The sequence below is a fragment of the Chelonia mydas genome, chromosome 2 (assembly GCF_015237465.2).
Source record: "Chelonia mydas isolate rCheMyd1 chromosome 2, rCheMyd1.pri.v2, whole genome shotgun sequence".
In the NCBI taxonomy this organism is placed as follows: Eukaryota; Metazoa; Chordata; order Testudines; family Cheloniidae; genus Chelonia; species Chelonia mydas.
In genome coordinates, this window is record NC_057850.1 from 245655371 (window position 1) to 245675046 (window position 19676).

The window sequence follows — 19676 nt, forward strand, 5'->3', positions numbered from 1 at the left end:
AGAGGGGTGGGGGGTGGGGGAAGGTGTTTAAACAGTGGGTTTTATTCTGTTTCTCCCCATTAGTCTAAATTATCCATGACATCCATACTGTATCACATCAAGTCCAAATCATTAGAGGAAAGCCTCTGCTGGCACTGACCAGAGGATGTTTGGATTCTGATGTCAGCCCAGTTCTGCAGCCTGACAGGTATCAGGTGTTGTCCCCAATGTACACAGAATTTTTCTTTGCAGCCAAACTAGTCTAACATGCATTTTGCTAACTGGAACTGGAGCAGCAAAACAAAGAAAACAAATGCCTCATTTTTCATCTCTGTGGGTGAGAGAACTAAAAGTGAAGATTATAATGCCGGACACTGACAACCTTAAACCAGCTGCCTCAGGAATCTGCCAAGAACTTTGCTGAAAATATGTTCCTCATCTTAGCAACAGAGCTAAGACTTATCACACATCTGCCCACCTTTATTTGAATGACGCTCCTTCTGATCTGACAGCTCAGGCATTGTCAGTTTTATCTAGAACAATTTACAAACTTGGAACCTAATACTGTAAACCTTTAATCATTTGATCAATCCCATTGAAGACAATGGGACTATTTGCATGTCTGTGGACCACTTTTGTGGTAAGAGTTTCAGGAGTCTGTTCTGTTCCTATAAAGGAAGTTGAATTTCCCATTGAAATGCAATGTTTGGTGTGATACAGCACAGCCAGAAGGCAGCCAGAGAGTGATATAGGAGAGATATGTAAGTCCCAGGATGAGGAGAAGCCTTATTCCCTGTAGAGGGAAGAAAAGTTTCTATAGATTAATTAAAAGCACCTGAAGCCAATTAGAGCACCTGAAGCTAGTCACCGGATAAAACCCCCCTGCTTCAATCAGCGAGGGGAAGGAGATGGAGCAAAGAGCAGTTTGGAGGAATTGAAGTAGAGGAGAGTTTGGAAAAGTGCTGTGGCTGGCTAGAAGACCAAGACCCTAGGTAAAGAGACACTGGCTTGTGCAGAGAGAGAGGGCAGGAAGCCCCACAAGCTGAAGAGCAGGAGAGGGAAGTAGCCCAGGGGAAGGAAGCCCTAGTTCAAGTGGTTTACCACTATCCCTAGGGCCCCTGGGCTGGGACCCAGAGTAGAGAGTGGGCCTGGGTCCCTCCCTCTCCACTACCCTTCTCTGGGTTACCAGTGGGACAGTAGATACCCTAGTTCAGGAGCAGGAAACTGTGCCCTGAAACACGCTCCCCCCCCCCCCCCCCAAGAAGAGGAACTGTGGGACCCATCATAATCATTCTGGCAATTTGCCACATTGGGTACAATAGCATAATGCAGTTTAGGATACAGTTCTACTTAAAATTTGTCTTTTAATAAGTCATACATATGCTGAAATGGCTCCTCACCCAACTCCCATATTCTGTATAAATAGACTGAAATACTACATATTTGAGGGGAAAGTGTTGGGGGTTTAAGCATGTTGATGTTTGTATATACAAACACCCATTTAATCACTGTACTGGAAAATATAGCTGAACTTAATTTTCTATGGAATTTGAAGAAAGTTTAACAGCCCCAGTTGTTTTCTGTGTTAATCAGTGTGAATCTGAAAAAATTACTTGCCTTCTAAGGAAAAAAGAATCAGTCCACGCTTACTGGAAAAAAAAAAAATTACTTCTAACTGGTATTCAGAAGAGTGTTCCAAGACACATACATAACCTCATGAGCAGGGGGTGGAGAGGATACCTTCCACATTCTGACCAGCAAAAATAAAAATAATAATAATAATAATGACAGGTTTCAGAGTAACAGCCGTGTTAGTCTGTATTCGTAAAAAGAAAAGGAGTACTTGTGGCACCTTAGAGACTAACCAGTTTATTTGAGCATGAGCTTTCGTGAGCTACAGCTCACTTCATCGGATGCATAGCATATGCATCCGATGAAGTGAGCTGTAGCTCACGAAAGCTCAATAATAATAATAATACTAACAATAAATCTCAAAGAGGCAGAGGTTCACAGAATTGCTAATCTAAAAAACTGTTAAGCTTGAAACCACCTCAGCACATACCAGGTTTTTGAACATTAAAAAGTTAACTGCAAAGGAACACTGAATGTGTGCCAGCCAGTGTGGCCTCACTGACTACAGGTGCAGTCACACTTGGAAAGTTAAAAATTTACCTTGCCCTTTAAAGCTAAATGGAGTCATGTCACTGGCTCCATCTCTGTTGTTACATAGCAGATAACAAAACCCCAGTGGGGCATGGTGGTGGTACATAGGCTCTCAGATACGTGGTGTGATTTTTCAGAATCTCTTTTGGGAATAGTCATGTAGGTGAAATAGCTGGTACTTATAATTCTGCTATTTCTATGCATGTATATTCATCTTGGTATCTGAGCTATATTTACTACATGTTTGCTCCTGTGGTAACGCCCACAAGGTATTTAGCCAGCACATGAAGGGACAAGTCAAGTTGAATGGCACATTAAGGAACACTTAGCTCACAATGGACCCTGGAAAACACCTTTCTACACTTAATAGACTTTTTGTGAATGTTCTAACTAGAATATGGGTAGGGGTGATGGATGTGTAACTTGCCCATGTGACTCCAAACACCATCTTTCACAGTTAGAACAGATTTCCCTTTACTTGGCACTTGGCAGAAGCTAAAAGGCCCTGGCCTGGAAACATCTCCATTTTGCCTCTTTCCTACTCTGGCCTCTTTCCTGCTCCAGCCTCTGGACTATGAACATATACTAGTGGGAGCATTCTAACCAAGTGACTGAGGACTTTAAGGTAATCTGGAACCTTCATATTTCCTTGATCCTTTGCAGGTGGAGTTATGAGTTGGATATGGTTGCTGATTTCTCCCTTGCAATGGACAAAGATCAGATGTCTGATGACTTTCTCACATGAGTCAGCAACCTTTGATTCCTGTGATATAAGCAACATAGCCCTTGCTTGAGTGGTTTTGTTCTTTCCTCTCCAAATGTCAAAGCCTGTTCCCATTGAACTCAATAGCAAAACTCCTTTTGATCTCAATGGGAACAGGATTTGGCCCCAAGAGATCAGAGAATGTGATTTTGATCAATTGCTTATCTGTCCAGGGACAATTCTGATGCATGTTCTGCCAGGCTGATTTTGATTGCCCCTCCTGTATGTCACGCTGAGGAAAATAATAAAACAATGTGGGCTGTAGTTCTATCAAGATGGACATGGCACACACAGTCCTATGCCTCTTTTCCATCAAACCCAGATGGTGCAGCATCTTTGCTTTCCTAGTGCTTGGCGGAGAGCAATACTTAGATACAGGCAAGCTGGCAGAAGCTGAGTTTGGACATAAGGGAGGCACTGATAGTGTGTTAAGGGAAAGTGGGGTGACTGTCCTTCCTATCCTTCTTTCATTTAAGAAGTTTTCAATTTGGGATGCTGCTGGATCCTCAATGACACCTGGAAGTACAGGTGGCACCAGGGGCCCAAAGCATCATTTTACAACTGCATCTGTTTAACAGATGCAGTTCTAAAATTTTAGACAGGTAAAGGGGATGTTGGGGGGGGGGGGTGAGTGTGGGGGCCCCAGGCTGGGGGGGGGGAGAAGTCACATGGGGAGGTCACGTGCCCTCTCTTGTGTCCTTCCCATGAGTGCAGTACTGGCAAGAAATGATTTCTACTTGCACCACTGCAAACTGGCAGCATTAGAGGGTGAAGTCCTGTGCTTACCCATAGAACTGTATGACAGTGGCAGTATATGTATTACTCAGTCTCTTGCTGGCTGAACCCCTCTAGTGGGGCTGGGCCACGTAGAGTGGTCATGAGCTTACTATAGCCTCAGCTAACAGAAGTAAGCTTTTTTTTTTTTTAGTTCAGGCAGTAGATGCTCATGCTTTAAAATCCAGAGGTCCCAGGTTCAGTTTCTCACTGCTAACAACACACCTAGGGGCATAAGGTTACACAAGCTTACCTGCACTACGCTACAATCCTTTCCTGGTGAAGCCTTTGCTAGAGGCAAGAGGGTATTTAAATCTCCTTCACCTTCAGTGCTTGGTCTTTCTGCTGAGACTGCCAGCAATAACATCATTTACAGCCAATTGTGATCTTGATGCAATTAGTGACTGGACTGAGACCATCAGCTAATTTCACACACAAGTGAAAAAACGTCACCGCCTTTACTAACCCTTGGACCATCACTCATTGACCATAAGTGGTATTATGAATGTAACAATTCCAGGAGGCTGTTTTTATTTACAATAGAAAGATTGATATTAGGACACTGATTCCTTACCTCTTGAGTGTGTTGAGGTGTGTAATCTGTAAGAGTGTTTCAGGACTATGGGTTTTATCTGTAGGGAACTTTTTTTTTTTCTTGAACAAAAGAAACCAAGGAGTTTTGTAATTCTCAAGAGTTACTTTTGACTGTTGCAAAACATGCTTCCCAACTTAAATTACCATGGCTTTTTATTCATTGTGTCAAGCTTATTTATTCATAGCAATAGAAACCCTTTAGCAATGGAAAAGATTTTGGTGGTCAATTTTTTGTTGTTGACCTTTTGGACTGACAAAGGGTTTGTCTATCAACTCTCTTTGAAAATACCATTAGTCAATCAGCAATAAAGGTAAATCATTGGCATGAACCAAACAGATCAATAATAGATGGGACAATTAATTTAGCTCAAAAGATTTTGCAGAATATTATTTGCCTAACAAGCAGCAAACAAGCATGAGTGACATCAATAACTCTTCAGGGTTAAGATGACCTATTATGAGAGCTAATTGGAAGTAATTATAAATATTAGATTTTGGAGTTACAAAGATTGAAGCAGAAAAGAGATTGATTACTCCTGTGAAAAGTCATTTCTCAACCAACCAAGGAGTACTGTAAGCATGAATGAGAAATATCTTATTTCAATTACTCTGGATTCAAGCATGAATGTTTACGGAGATGGTGTTTAGCGTATATATGTTATCAGTTTTCCAACAACAAAGGAGTCACATAATCATAACATTCAAATCCTTAATTTAAGTATTTATCTATCTAGCTAAAGTTTCTTTTGAGCAGCCGGCATCATAGTATCTCAGGCCCTAGCCCCACAACTGGCTCTGGGTGGGCAGATTCCCAGACCTCCCTGGGAACCCCTTTAATTTCAGTGGGGCTCCACATGGGTGAAAGGGTTTGCTCACCCAAAATCAGTTGCTGTATCAGGGTCTATGTGGCAATGGGTGTTGTCTTTACAGCCAATGGTGTGCCTGACTGAAATCTTAACCCCAAAATCCCCATACTTATATATTTACAATTGCTGTACAATAAAGCACTTGTATAAACACATCAACATTTATTGTTCAAGAGAAAGGGCATCTTGTGAAACTGTCTGCCCACCTCAATAGACAGGTATCAGTTGATCTATCTGCCTGCCTACCTACCTGCCAAACATGTCAGCATTTCTGAAGGGCCTGTCCTATCACAATAGCATTTAGGGCACCAATCCTACAACTTACTTCACACAGGGAGGCCTGTGTGCTCCAGTGACTTTATGCCCCATTGTGCATATATTAAAAACACACTGTACGCTAGTTAAGATGGATATGTCAAGTTAAATGAACGTTGGAAGTAACCCCAGCAGCCCTTAACTATTCAGGACACTCCTACCCCAGCAGGACATCCCACATCTAAATTTCCCCCCTTTCCCCACCACATACGCACCTTTAAGATGACATCACAGCTGGCATCAATCCTTTGCTAAACACTATGACTAGCTACTTAATTCCAAGCATAAATGCTGAGTTCATGTTGTTACTGTGGGCTGGTCTACACTAACTCTGGAAGTCGAACTAAGTTACGCTAGTTCAGTTACATAAATTACATAACTAAAGTCGACATAATTTAGGCCGACTTACAGCAATGTCTACAGTGCGCTATCTCGACGGAAGACACTCTCCTGTCGACACAGCTTCCATCTCTAGGAACACAGATGTCAACAGAAAGGGCTCTCCCACTGACTTAGCGTGTCTTCACCAGACCCGCTAAATTGACACTGCTGTATCGATCGCAGCAGTGCCACTTTTGCCAGTAGTGTAGGCATGTCCTGAGATAATAACGTAACAATGCACTGCCCAAAATTAGCTCGGAGCTTCTGAGAAACAAACTATAATATCTCCCCAGAAACAACCGCAGAGCATTCCAATTCCCTCTTGTCCTACATGGATGGCTTTTTACAGGGGGCCTGATTCCAATCGTGCTTATACTGGTTTTACACTGGTGTAATTCTATTCGTGACTGTGGAGTTTCTCTTGATCTACATTGGGGCAGGCTAGAGAAGGAGCAGGATAGTAGGAATTTCCAGGCTCTGGGACTGTACCCGTGCTGACAAAAAGGATGTCTCTGTAGGAAGTTCAGGAACAATGTAGTGGAACAGAAAGGGGATAATAAGGAATAGTAGGGGGCTATCATGTCTAGTGGAGCATTCACACTAAGCTAAAAAGACTGATGTCCCTCCTTGTATAGGTCACTGAGTTAGTTAAGAAATGGCTCCACACACAGGCAAAGAGAAGGACTGTCATGAGGCTGTCTGGGGCAGAATGCAGATCACTGACAATGAGAAACCAAAAGAAAATACAAAGAAGGAAAGCTCATTAAAGCATCACAGGAAGTTGAAAAGGGAAATTAGCCAGGCCTCTAATAACATCCCATTAGAGAGAAATTTGGTTTTAACAACCAATACTTACAGTCATCATATGGCCATAATGAACAATTTATCCTTGCCAAAGCCTGCTCCATAATACAAGCCACCATGTTTGATGTCCTTTTAATGGTCCATGGGTTTCATTTGTAACAATCTAATTAACAGTTGGGCTATGGTAGCTCTAATCATCATCTCCTGTTAATATTGTTTCTGTAGCACTGAGTATTTCACAGTTTGTTAAACTGCATTTTGAACAAGAGAGATTTTGAAATCAAAGAATTGCTCAGCTTGTTAAGCTTGTGTGGGGGAATGAGCTGGAGAGAAGGGGAAGGAGAATACAGATTCAGAACTGGCATGGTCAATGAGCTACTGCAGCGATGATCACTCCTTTTAAACCCAATTGTTTCTTGCAAAGGGCATGTTATGTTTACAGTCCATATGCGACAGAGCACGCCTAGGGTTTTAAGATTCGTTTTTAGTGCCACAATGAAAAGGAGAGGCACTGAAATCCTGGAGATGATCTATGCTGAAAGGTGGAATGACAACACAGCAGGCCTGACTTCTGTTTTCATGCTGGTGTAAATCAGGAGTAAATTAATGGGATTGTACCAGTGTGAGAGGAGAATCAGGCCCGCTATGCACCGTAATTATTGACAGGTTTCAGAGTGGTAGCTGTGTTAGTGTCTGTGTCAGCAAAAAGAATGAGGAGTACTTGTGGCACCTTAGAGACTAACAAATTTATTTGAGCATAAGCTTTCATGGGCTAAAAACCACTTCACTGGATGCATGCAGTGGAAAATACAATAGGAAGATATATATATATACACACACAGAGAACATGAAAAAATGGGTGTTGCCATACCCACTATAAGGAGAGTAATCAGTTAAGGTGAGCTATTATCAGTCGGAGAAAACAAAAACCCTTTTGTAGTTATAATCAGAATGGCCGATTTCCAACAGTTGACAAGAAGGTATGAGTAACAGTAGGGGGAAAATAATCATGGGGAAATAGTTTTACTTTGTGTAATGACCCATCCACTCCCAGTCTTTATTCAAGCCTAATTTAATGGAGTCCAGTTTGCAAATTAATTCCAATTCAGCAGTCTCTCGTTGGAGTCTGTTTTTGAAGTTTTTTTGTTGTAGTATTGCAACTTTTAGGTCTGTAATCGCGTGACCAGCGAGACTGAAGTGTTCTCTGACTGGTTTTTGAATGTTATAATTCTTGACGCCTCATTTGTGTCCATTTATTCTTTAACCTAGAGACTGTCCAGCAATGCCCCTCTGCCATGTACATTGGCCAAACCGGACAGTCTCTATGTAAAGTCTCCACACCGCTCCTGGAAGCAGCCAGCACCACATCCCTGCAGCCCCTGGCAGGGGGGAGGGGAGGGAGGGCAGAGGGCTCTGTGCTCTGCCCTCGGCTGCAGGCATTGCCCCGCACAGTTCCCATTGGCTTGCTCCACCCTACCCCCAGGAGCGACTGCTGGACATGCTGGCCACTTCAAGTGGCGCAGGGCCAAGGCAGGCAGGGAGCCTGCCTTAGCCCCGCTGTGTGCCGCTGCCACCCAGGAGCCGCTCGAGGTAAGCGGTGCTGGGCTGGAGCCCACACCCCGAACCCCTCCTACATTCTGCACCCCAACCCCTTGCCCTGAGCCCCCTAACTCCCTGCCTTGATCCCCTTGCTGCACCCCGACCCCCTGCTCTGAGCACCCTCCCACACTCCATAACCCCTGCCCTGAGCCCCCAACCCCCTGCCCTGGGCCCCATCCCAAACTCCACACCCCTTGCCCTGAGCCCCCTCCTGCACCCCACACCCCTCCTGCACCCCATCTTCCTGCCCTGAGTCCCCTCCTGCACCCTGCACCCCTCCTGCACCTCAACACCTTGCCCTGAGCCCCTTCCTGTACACCGCATCCCTCCCACACCCTGCACTCCCTCCTGCACCCCAACCCCCTGCACCAGCCCTACATTCATGGCCCTGCATACAATTTCCCCACCCAGATGTGGCGCTCAGGCCAAAAAGTTTCCCACCCCTGCCCTAAAGGCTCCAGCTGATATCAGGGCTTGTGAAGAGGATCACTCACCACAGGTGCTACCCAATGGTCACGCAGGGCAGGGCAGGGCAGGTCTTCTGTCCTGATACCCTGTTGAGAGCCACTGTGATCCTGCATTGATCTGACCCTTGAGCTAGGTCCCACATTCCAGTCCACCTCTTTCAGGGTACACAAAAGAAAATCCAAGAAGTATGGGCTGGATGAATGGATGATAAGGTGGATAGAAAGCTGGCTAGATTGTCGGGCTCAACGGGTAGTGATCAATGGCTCCATGTCTAGTTGGCAGCTGGTATCAAGTGGAGTGACCCAAGAGTCGGTTCTCGAGCCGGTTTTGTTCAATGTCTTCATTAATGATCTGGAGGATGGTGTGGATTGCACCCTCAGCAAGTTTGCAGATGACACTAAACTGGGAGGAGAGGTAGATACGCAGGAGGGTAGGGATAGGATACAGAGGGCCCTAGACAAATTAGAGGATTGGGCCAAAAGAAATCTGATGAGGTTCAACAAGGACAAATGCAGAGTCCTGCACTTAGGACGGAAGAATCCCATGCACTACTACAGGCTAGGGACCGAATGGCTAGGCAGCAGTTCTGCAGAAAAGGACCTAGGGGTTACAGTGGATGAGAAGCTGGATATGAATCAACAGTGTGCCCTTGTTGCCAAGAAGGCTAAGGGCATTTTGGAATGTATAAGTAGGGGCATTGCCAGCAGATCGAGGGATGTAATCGTTTCCCTCTATTTGACATTGGCGAGGCCTCATCTGGAGTACTGTGTCCAGTTTTGGGCCCCACACTACAAGAAGGATGTAGAAAAATTGGAAAGAGTCCAGCGGAGGGCAACAAAAATGATTAGGGGACTGGAACACATGACTTATGAGGAGAGGCTGAGGGAACTGGGATTGTTTAGTCTGCAGAAGAGAAGAATGAGGGGGGATTTGATAGCTGCTTTCAACTACCTGAAAGGCAGTTCCAAAGAGGATGGATCTAAACTGTTCTCAGTGGTAGCAGATGATAGAACGAGGAGTAATGGTCTCAAGTTGCAGTGGGGGAGGTTTAGGTTGGATATTAGGAAAAACCTTTTCACTAGGAGGGTGGTGAAACGCTGGAATGCGTTACCTAGGGAGGTGGTGGAATTTCCTTCCTTAGAGGTTTTTAAGGTCAGGCTTGACAAAGCCCTGGCTGGGATGATTTAGTTGGGGATTGGTCCTGCTTTGAGCAGGGGGTTGGACTAGATGACCTCCTGAGGTCCCTTCCAACCCTGATATTCTATGAATGGGGAAGTCTTCAGATTCCTGCTCTGGACTTGAACTCTGGACCCTTGTACATTCAGGCCTTTCCCAACTAGGTTTCCCACCAAGGGATAGGCTCCTATCTCTTCCTCCTCTTTAGAGACTGGAAGGAAGCCCAAGCCGACTCTCTCCACTGGGAGCTAGTCTAGGGACCAGGGATGGGCCCCTAAGTCCTGCACCTTGGGATGATATGCAGCTGCCCCCAGGATCACTTCCTACCAGACTCCATTTTTTCCCCAGAGGCTAGATTAAAGAATTGAGCACTAACCCACATTTCTGACCTTCAAGGACAATCACGAGTCCCTCCAGTGTAGGCTTGGTTAGGTCAGTATTGCCAGGCCTCAGGCAACAAGAGCTCCTGTGGGGCTCCTTCCCAAGAGCTCAGAGCACATGTTGGCTCCCTTCCACTGTTTGCCTAAAGGAACCTAGCCTGCTCTCTTGCTGAGGTCCTCCTCCAAGCTGTACATGCTTTGCAGGTGTGGTGGGGTGAGGGTCCCTGGGCCCAGAGCAATTGCTTAACCACTTCCTTACTGGTGTGGTGTTTGTATACCTCACCACAGGGCTCGATAGTGTTAAGTGCAATACGGACGCATAGAAAGAGAGAGTTTCTTCTACAAGACCTTGCACTATAACTAGAGAAGACAAAGAGTGGGAGGGGACACAGGCACAGAGAAAAGAAATAATTTGCTGAACATCAGAGTATTATTCTGTCCCCTTTGGCTTCATGGGCAGTCTATTTGAAAATGATCAACGTGGCTCTAATGTGGTCTATAATGTTATATTTGACATTTAGATTATGAAAGTTCATTATTTCATCATGCTTTAACATGCTTCCCCCGTGAACTGTAAAATAGCAAATACACATGTACAAATACAATTTCAGCATATGGCTTAGCTCAAGGTAGAGTTTGGGGGATTTTTAAATGCATGTGTAGGGAGGCTTGTAGGCTTTGCATTTTTGTTAGATGCATTTTATAGCACTTGGTATTTATTTTTTTCCAGGTGCTGAAAGTTGAATCTATTGCACTGAAAAATGCAAACCATAAAAACCCTTTAAATTGTGGCCATAATGTGTGATGTTCGCATCACGTGACTGAGGCAAATGACACACCTATATCTGGAAGGCAACTCGGGATACTAGCTATATGTTGAGGAGCTACGGGCTTGATCCTGGGAGGTGCTGAGGGCTCTAAACTCAGTGGGGGTTGAGTGGTATTTTAGGGCCTCAACACCTGGCAGAAAGTGCTCAAAACATTCTAGAAACAAGCCCTGCACAAGGGAATCCGTAAGCAATGGAATCTGGATCTGACCTTTTAATCCTTTGGTAATTTTTGGAAACTGCAGCTTTCTTCGTCAATGCACATGCGTCAATTGCTTTTATTACATAATCTGCTCTCATTTTCCTCAGATCAAATGGTCTAGCTTTGTCAGATCTCTGTGGCGCTGTAAAGAGGAACTAGTGGCAATTTGTAATGTCTGATTATAGATACTAATGCAAGAATGAGTCTGCAAAATTGTCCTTTTTTTCACTACATTATCCCTATTGAACCATTGCATTATTGGTTTTAGTTTTCTGCCTATATTGGCATTATGTATTGCTGTATTATGCAGTACTAGGTTAGTTTATTGGCTGAAAACCAATAAAATATATTCTATTTTCCTAAACACAAAGAACAAATAATGTGTTTTTCCATCCCAGGTTACTTTTATTTTCAGAGAAAGGAAAAGAGCAAAGAAAGAAGGAACAAATGTAAGGTCTCCAAGACAAACGAAGAAAGGGAGAGAACAGTGACTCACTCAGCAACATTCTGCATGTGAACTGAAATACAAAATGGAAGCTATCTCACAGCTGCCCCCTGTATCTGCACAGGAAACTCATCTATGTTTAAAAGCACAACGCACAAAAACACAATGACATCACATTTTATATACATAGCTACATCAGCAAAGTAGCAAACCCTCTGAACAATCTCTTACAGCTTATTCCACGTCTGGAGCTAGAGAGTGGTGAATCTCAGATCACTTACAAAGAGACTGCTCAAACCCAACCAAAACAACATGATCCACTATTGAAGATTTCCGTGGTTCAAATTGTGAGCCTGCCCCATTCATTTATGCTGCTGGGATATAGGTAGCATTTTCCTCTTATTCAACTAATAATACACAAGGTGGCTCCTCAAAAGTGACATCATTTGGCCCTAACTATGCCATATATTTGCTGACAGAGACTAAGTGCAGCATTTAGACAATATTAAACAATCCACTAAAACTAAATATCTTTGCAAGATCAAACCTCCCGCTTCCCCCCGCCAAAAAAACCCAAACCTGTACTTGATACAGGCAATAAAATTATTTTAGCCAATACAATTTTACTTAGATACATAATTCTCAAAGCAGATAAAAACTAATTCTGCACATCGTAGTTAAAAATTACTGAGGTAGCCTTTTTAATAAAATAAAAGCAGTTAAATTCAACTCATTATAAATTACAGTACGTTCATCTAATTAACAGGGTCTATAATGGATTCCATCAGAATGGCACATAGAGAAGGGGCTCACTGTTGCCAGGTGCTGAGCAGCCCCTGCTCTCATTGATTAGACAACAGATACTACACTGATGAGGATGATAGATAAATTATAACTCAGGAACTAAGGCTCCATTGTTAGTAGCACTACACACACGGGATCAGGATGGTCTCTGCCCCAAGATCTCACTCTTTTTCTTTCTTTGGGTCAGTCAATCAGGCTTGGTCTACGCTGGGGGGAGAGGAGACTCGATCTAAGTTACGCAACTTCAGCTACGTGAATAATGTAGCTGAAGTCGACATACTTAGATCTACTTACCGTGGTGTCTTCACTGTGGTAAGTCGACAGCTGACACGCCCCCATCAACTCCACCTGTGCCTCTCGCTCTGATGGAGTACCAGAGTTGACGGGAGAGCGTTTGGCAGGTCGATTTATAACGTCTAGACTAGATGTGATAAATCAATCTCTGCTGGATCGATCGCTGCCCATCGATCCAGTGGGTAATGTAGACAAACCCTCAGTCACAAGCTTTTAGTATGTTCCCTGATCAGGTCCATAGTCTTTAACTACATTTTGGTGTATTAATGTGATAATTATGATGTATTCCATATTTTCTTACATTTCCTTTCTTTTGTCTTCATTTCCGATCTGCAACGGTTATTTAGGGGGTGACGCACAGTGTAGTATGTTTGGTTAGTCAAATTCAAACAAAACAGAAGCATCTGTTTGAGTGGTTCTCTGTAGAGTGGAGCATTTCACTGCAGGACATTCATACAACCACAACATACGTCTCCCAGTATTGTGTGGGTCACAGTTAGGCTGAACCATTCGGCAAGCAGGAAGCTAACGTTAAAATTGCGCACACTGAAGATATTTTGGAGAAGGACCTAATCTTGTAGCCCTTGCTTCCATGAGTAGTTCCCATTGAGACAACAAAGTGCCCAATGGGATCACTCACATTAGTAAAGGCTGCAGCATTGGGCCCAAAGTTTTGATGGGAACATTTTGGTCACTGTGGTGAGTCAGGAGGAAGCAGTGCCAGGGGACTGGAGTTTCTCTACCCTGGGTTGACTGGCTGCTTGTTCCAACACTCCCCTCCCTTTCATTCACAGTCCCTTCACTTCAGCTTCATTCCATACCTGCCCCTCCTACCCTCTCCTCCCTTGCCCCCCTTCTCTTCCCTTTCTTTCCATTTTAGCTGATCCCCTCCTAACTAAATCCCACAAAAAATATCATGGAATCTACCTTCCCTTTAATCTGCATCTGTCCTAGCTATTTAGAGTATAAGCTCTTTGGGGCAGGAACAGCCTTTTGTTCAGTTTGTAAAGCACAATGGTATCTTGGCCCATGAGTGGGGCTCCTGGACATGTACTGTAATACATAATAAATAACAAATAAATAATAACAATAAATTGCCTTTCCAACCCTGCAGGGAACTTGAAGTGAAAGACAATGCTGACCACAATATCCAACACTGACTCCCCACTGGCACACAAGTATTCCTCAGAGAAGGAGGTAACTTTGGGGCAGCAGCTACCACTGCGGCCACAGAAGCGTGTCTTCTGACGGACCCTTGCTATCACGGGTGTAGAAGAAGGGATCATGGAGTCGTACATGGGTTCTAGGCTGCTGTAGAAATACCCCAGCTCTCTGCAGATGGCCCGTGATACATGTGACTTGTGAGATCTATGGGAAAATAACAAGTTAGGTAGGCCACTACTTTTCCATTCTGTGTGTGGGGTTTGGAGAGGACTCTCCAACCCCATCCAATGGGACAATTTGGAGGAAGTTGCATGTGTTGAAAATTGCAGTATTCCTGGCCCACATATGAGCTCTTCCTGCACGAGGAGTGATATTGTAAGAACCTGTGAGGTTCTGGGCCACAGACACAACAGCATCACCCCCGGAAGCGTAGGCTGGGTTTCCACTGGAGGACTCTCTGAAGCTAGGCTCTGGAGGAAGTATTGGCCAGCAGGTCTGAGTGGTGGCCCCTCACAACCCATTGACTGGCTGGCTGACGCTAGTATTTAGACCAGGAAGCCATCGTAGGGAGCTACCTGAGCAACAATGGAGACTGCCTGACAGCTTCTGCTCCAGACCCTGCTTGGTGGAGATCCTGGACTCTGGCTTCTGACCCTGGTTTGTCCTTGACTTTTCTATTTGCTTGCTGTCCATAGCCTGTCGCCTGACCCTGACTTCCTCATATTCTGACCCGGATGGATTCTGACTCTGCTATTCACCTACTGCCTGCAACTTGATGCCTGACTCTGACTTCCTGGCATTCTGACCCAGTTCGCTCCTGACTACACTACTCATCACCTGACACTGACTTAGCAGCTGACCAATGCACACAGGCTGCCCACAGCCTGGCCCTGACTGTTGTAGTCTTTTGTCTCCTGCAGGATTTCCCAGTTAAATTCATTACAATCTGAGTTTTAAACCCCAATAGGGTGCCTGGGGATTGCTCATTTGCTGTAATTCATACTGGTGTCAGGCATTTGGGTGGAGCCGGAAACAAGCTATTTGGGGCCTGATTCCAAGGCTCACTGAAGTCATTGGGTGGCTTTCCACTAACTTTAAAGGGCTCTGGATCATCTTGAAAAGCTGAAACTTGCCCACACCATGTCATTGATATTAGGAGACTTGCTCTCCTGTAAAGGACAATACCTGATTTATGATAGTTTCCCCTTATGTACTGAGCTGACATTGGAGTAGCAGCCTGATGATTCTTCTATGGAGAACAACAAACTATCATGGAGCTTAGGGGTGTCAGTATTGTTGTGTATTTACCTTAAAATAGAATTTGCTCCCAGTCTTATGGAAGACAGAGCTGTCCATGGTGTACTGCTCTGTCTATGGGAGATACTTAGCTTCCTGGTATGTTTTACTGCCTCTTGTGCATCTGCCATATGTTAATAGCCACCTCTGTAAATAGTGGTTTGTTGAAATAGAGTCTACTGAGCACGTTTACTGATTTAGACCTTGTTTATACTGGAGAGTTGTCCTGATTTAATCCATCTACTGCTGTAGCTGCTCTAATACAAAGCCCTACAGCTAGGATCAAATGCTATAAATCACAATTTCCAGCAGGGGTCATTTCCACTGGTGCACAAGGAGGCTTTGCCTGGTTGCACTAGGAGTTTGCAACGGTACAGCTACGTCAATGGCTGGATTTGGGGTAATCCGCAGCATAGGAGCATGTGTATTTAATGTAGAGTTTAATTTAGTTGTTAAGGGAGAATTAGCCACAGGGAGGCAAGCAATTAGGATGGGCTTCCCAGAGAGATTCCCTTGCACTATAAAATTAACCTCAAAAGGCTGCAGCCTTGTTCATACAAGCATGTGGCCACCAGCCCTGGGCATGAGGTAATTAAATCAGGCCTCAGAATACAAAGCGTGTTTTGCTCTGTCCAATATCTGAGTGGTAGGTGTGTTATCAGTAATATTTGCCTATTCTCACAGGCCCTGATCCTTGAAGTCCACGGGAATCTTTCCATTGTCTTCGCTTTTATTGGGCCGATTAACTTGACAGCAATCACGTTATCTACTGTATTTATTTAAGCCATTTATGTTGAAATTCAGCTTGGTGTGGCAGGTGCAATGCTGTTGATCATGTGTAGTAGCTGTGCAGAGAGGTGCTCAGCACTGGATTCTAAAAGGCCAGGGCAAGAGATGGATGGGAGCTGCCAGGTACAGGAGGACCATGGGATCCATGACTGACTGCAAATCCGCTGACCTAAAATCCTGCCTGGAAGGGGTATAATGCATCATGGCTGCTATTCCAGCTCCTAGGCCTGCCTGCATGTTGAGCAGTCAAAATCAAGACCGGGTGTGGCTAAATTTCACATGTACTTATTATGCTGTGTGTTCTCTCCATTACTATAACAAGATCACTGACTGAAACAGCTTAGGAAATAACTAGGGCAAAGGAGAAGACAGCCCCTGAGGAAACATAGAAAAGTAAAGAGCCAAAGACAAACCTAAAACAAATAAGTGCTAATTATTACAAGAGAAAGTGCTGCAAGACAAAGTGTTCACCAGAAATATGGCAGCAAAGCTATCAAAAGCAACAGCAGAAGGAATAACCTACATAGAAGCAGGGATGACTTTAGGATTTTGGCTCCTTTCTTTGAGATTGTTCTTGGGAACACCAATCTCCCTCCTTCACTCCACCAATCACCTCAGTCTCTCCATCCCCAATAACCCTGCCACAGAATACATTCAAGTTGATCCCACAAAATGGTGTATCTACCCCCACCCCATTACCAGTTTTAGAGGTCTCAAAAACTAGCTGGTACACAGGATATGTGTACTTAAGGATCTCCTCTCCATATACATGCACGGTTCTCATTAGCAAAACATGCATCTAGAGCATGATCCAAAACCCATTAAAGTCAATGGAAAGACTCACATTGACTTCAGTAAGCATTGGATCAGATTTACTGAGAGAATAAGAGCACTTTCATCAGAGGAGGAAGTGAAAGTGTAATAATACATTGGCTTAGTATGTAAACATATCTTCCTCCAACAGCTAAGCACAGTGACTATAAAACTCTGCTACTTTCTCACAGATAAAGAAGCTATTCTTTTAGCTCATATAATAAGAGTTTGTGCTTTCGGTATTGAAGGTCATGAATTCAATTCCTGATAATAGCCATGGTGTCCGGATGTAAGCAGCCATGTTTTGTTTCAAAATGGCACCCCAGATATGATCTGAATTCCTCACATGGAGCTTAGATGTGCTTGTCTAAAAAGAGGGGTATGTAATACACTGACAGTCTATGTGATTCATGGCTCCTAATGGTGGCCTCACCAACCAACAGATGCTTGTTTCTTATTTACAGAGACTAGAGCTACTCCGTCAGCTCTGCAGGTAGACATTTTGTTTTAGATGGTGACATTTGTGGTGTATAAATATATGATACAACTTTGCTTTGTTACACAAGGTCCAAGCTATCTCCCAACATCCTTGTCCAACAAAGGTTCCAGGGAAAGATAGACTCCTTGTGTGTTGTAACTTCTTTGTAAGTCTGCTATAAGTGAGAAGGATGCATTTTGAATTGTTGTCAGAAATCTACAGGTTCTGAACTGGCGTGAAGAGTATTGTAACTATATGTCTGAATTGTCTGCATTATTAGAACTAGCCTGCTGATTGTTAAGACCAAAGGATTGACCGCAGGCAACAATGCTGTGCGAGAAACCAGAAAATGAAACCTTATTGAGTAATCTGCCATTAAGAGTTACTCTTCCTGACCTAATAGTGCAGGAACCTTTGCATCAGAATAATGACCAGCTAGACTGTGACAGGTAAAGACCAATTTGTTACTGATTCAGCCCTTTGTGACATTTTCTTGGTGTGACAGAACACTGTTTCCATGGGTAACTGTAACTGACTTTCATCTAGATGGAATATTATTAGCTTCAGAAAGATAGTAGATACAGAGAAAAAGAAGACAGATGGAAAAGGTAATGGTCATCTTGCAGTTCTGATCATTCCCTTTGCCTTTCTGATTTAACAGAGTGTCACCAGTAGGGTGAGAGACCAGCAATAATATTATCGAGACTTAAAGTCAGACAAAGAAAATGTCGATCTTGGTGCAGGTTAAGTGGACAGATCTAGCTCCAGCTAACCAAAATTGACAGTCCTATATCACATATTGCATACAACTTGTGCTCTTTTGAAAAGTCATTTATGTGAAAAATAAGCAGGAGTGATGGGAGTTTAAGAAAATAAATGTTCTCCAGTGCACTTGTGTTTTGCAGATTACATAACATAGGTTAGAATTGTTGGCATGAAAGGTGGGAGCAAATTCCTAATCCATCATCACTTTCACCCTCTCCTCTTTGAAGTCTCACACAGTTCCAGGCCTACAAAACCTAACCCTCCACTCCCTTCCCAGGACCTAGGCTAATGCACAGATCTACCTGAAAGTAGGAGTAATGAAAGTCTAATAATAAACCAACCCCCAAGATGTGTGCCACCAATACTGTCAACAACCACATTCTCTTATCACCATAGTCCTCATCCTCCTGCTCCTTCATCACTCCATTGATCATTAATGTGTCTAGTTTCTGCTTGTATTGTAAGTTTCTAAGGGCAGGGTCACCATCCTTTCTTGTTTTTAGAGTGCCTGTGATGGGACAAGCATTTGTGCACATTCCCCCCTTCATGGGTGTAGGGAAAACAATCAACAAAGTCTTTTGTCCACTGATGTTCTGCAGTGGGGGATGTCTCTAGGCCTTCTTTTGTTGGGCAGGAGAAGACTCTTTTTCTAAACTAGTATTTCCCACTTGGCAATGCAATGTGTGGGTTTCCAGTTTCATAGCAAACACTTTTACAGCTACAGAGCAAACACTTAAATATTACTGTATAACACAGGATACAGATATTATAAGTGAGATTAATGCATGCAGCAACTCACAAGTGTTTCATAAAGTCCAAATGTTAAACATATCTCTATAAATCTAATACCTATTTTAACAATGCTAACACACAGGTGAGCCAGACTGGTTTCCAGCTATGCATTTGTCAGTGTTCAGGGAGGCCTAGGGACCTTCACATGAGCTGGCACCTGGTCTCGCAGAGTCACAACCATATTATCTTTTTATAATTAGAATAGGAAATAGTTGAGCTACCTTAGATAGAACTAAGGGGAAACAGCATGTCCATGCTCATTTTTAATGATGAATGCAGTGATTAAAGGTGGTCAATATGGAAAGTACAGCCTTCTTTTTAATAGTTGGCAAATAAGCCATAATGTCAGCTCAGGTCTATAGTAAGAACTCTTCTACATTTTCTGGCCTAAGACATATATTGGAATCTCCTCATTCAGTAGAGACATGAGAAATACAGGATCACAATTATGTTGGTTTATCTCTCTTACAGTTTTGGGCAGTATCACACCATGCACCTGATTCAGGATTGTGTTACTCTAGTTTTACACCATTTTAATGCCATTGAAACCATGTTTATACCAGGCCTGAACAAAATCCTCTCAATAGTCTCACAAAGTGTGTCTCAAAAACTGAGCGGTTGAAAAGCAGCATTCCTTTCATTCGAGACACTAGACCACATCTGAAACATGGTTCAAGAGACTCAAAATGTCGAAGAGACCTAACAAAAATCCCATCCATCACACAAGGCTGCTTTCACCTCTTGA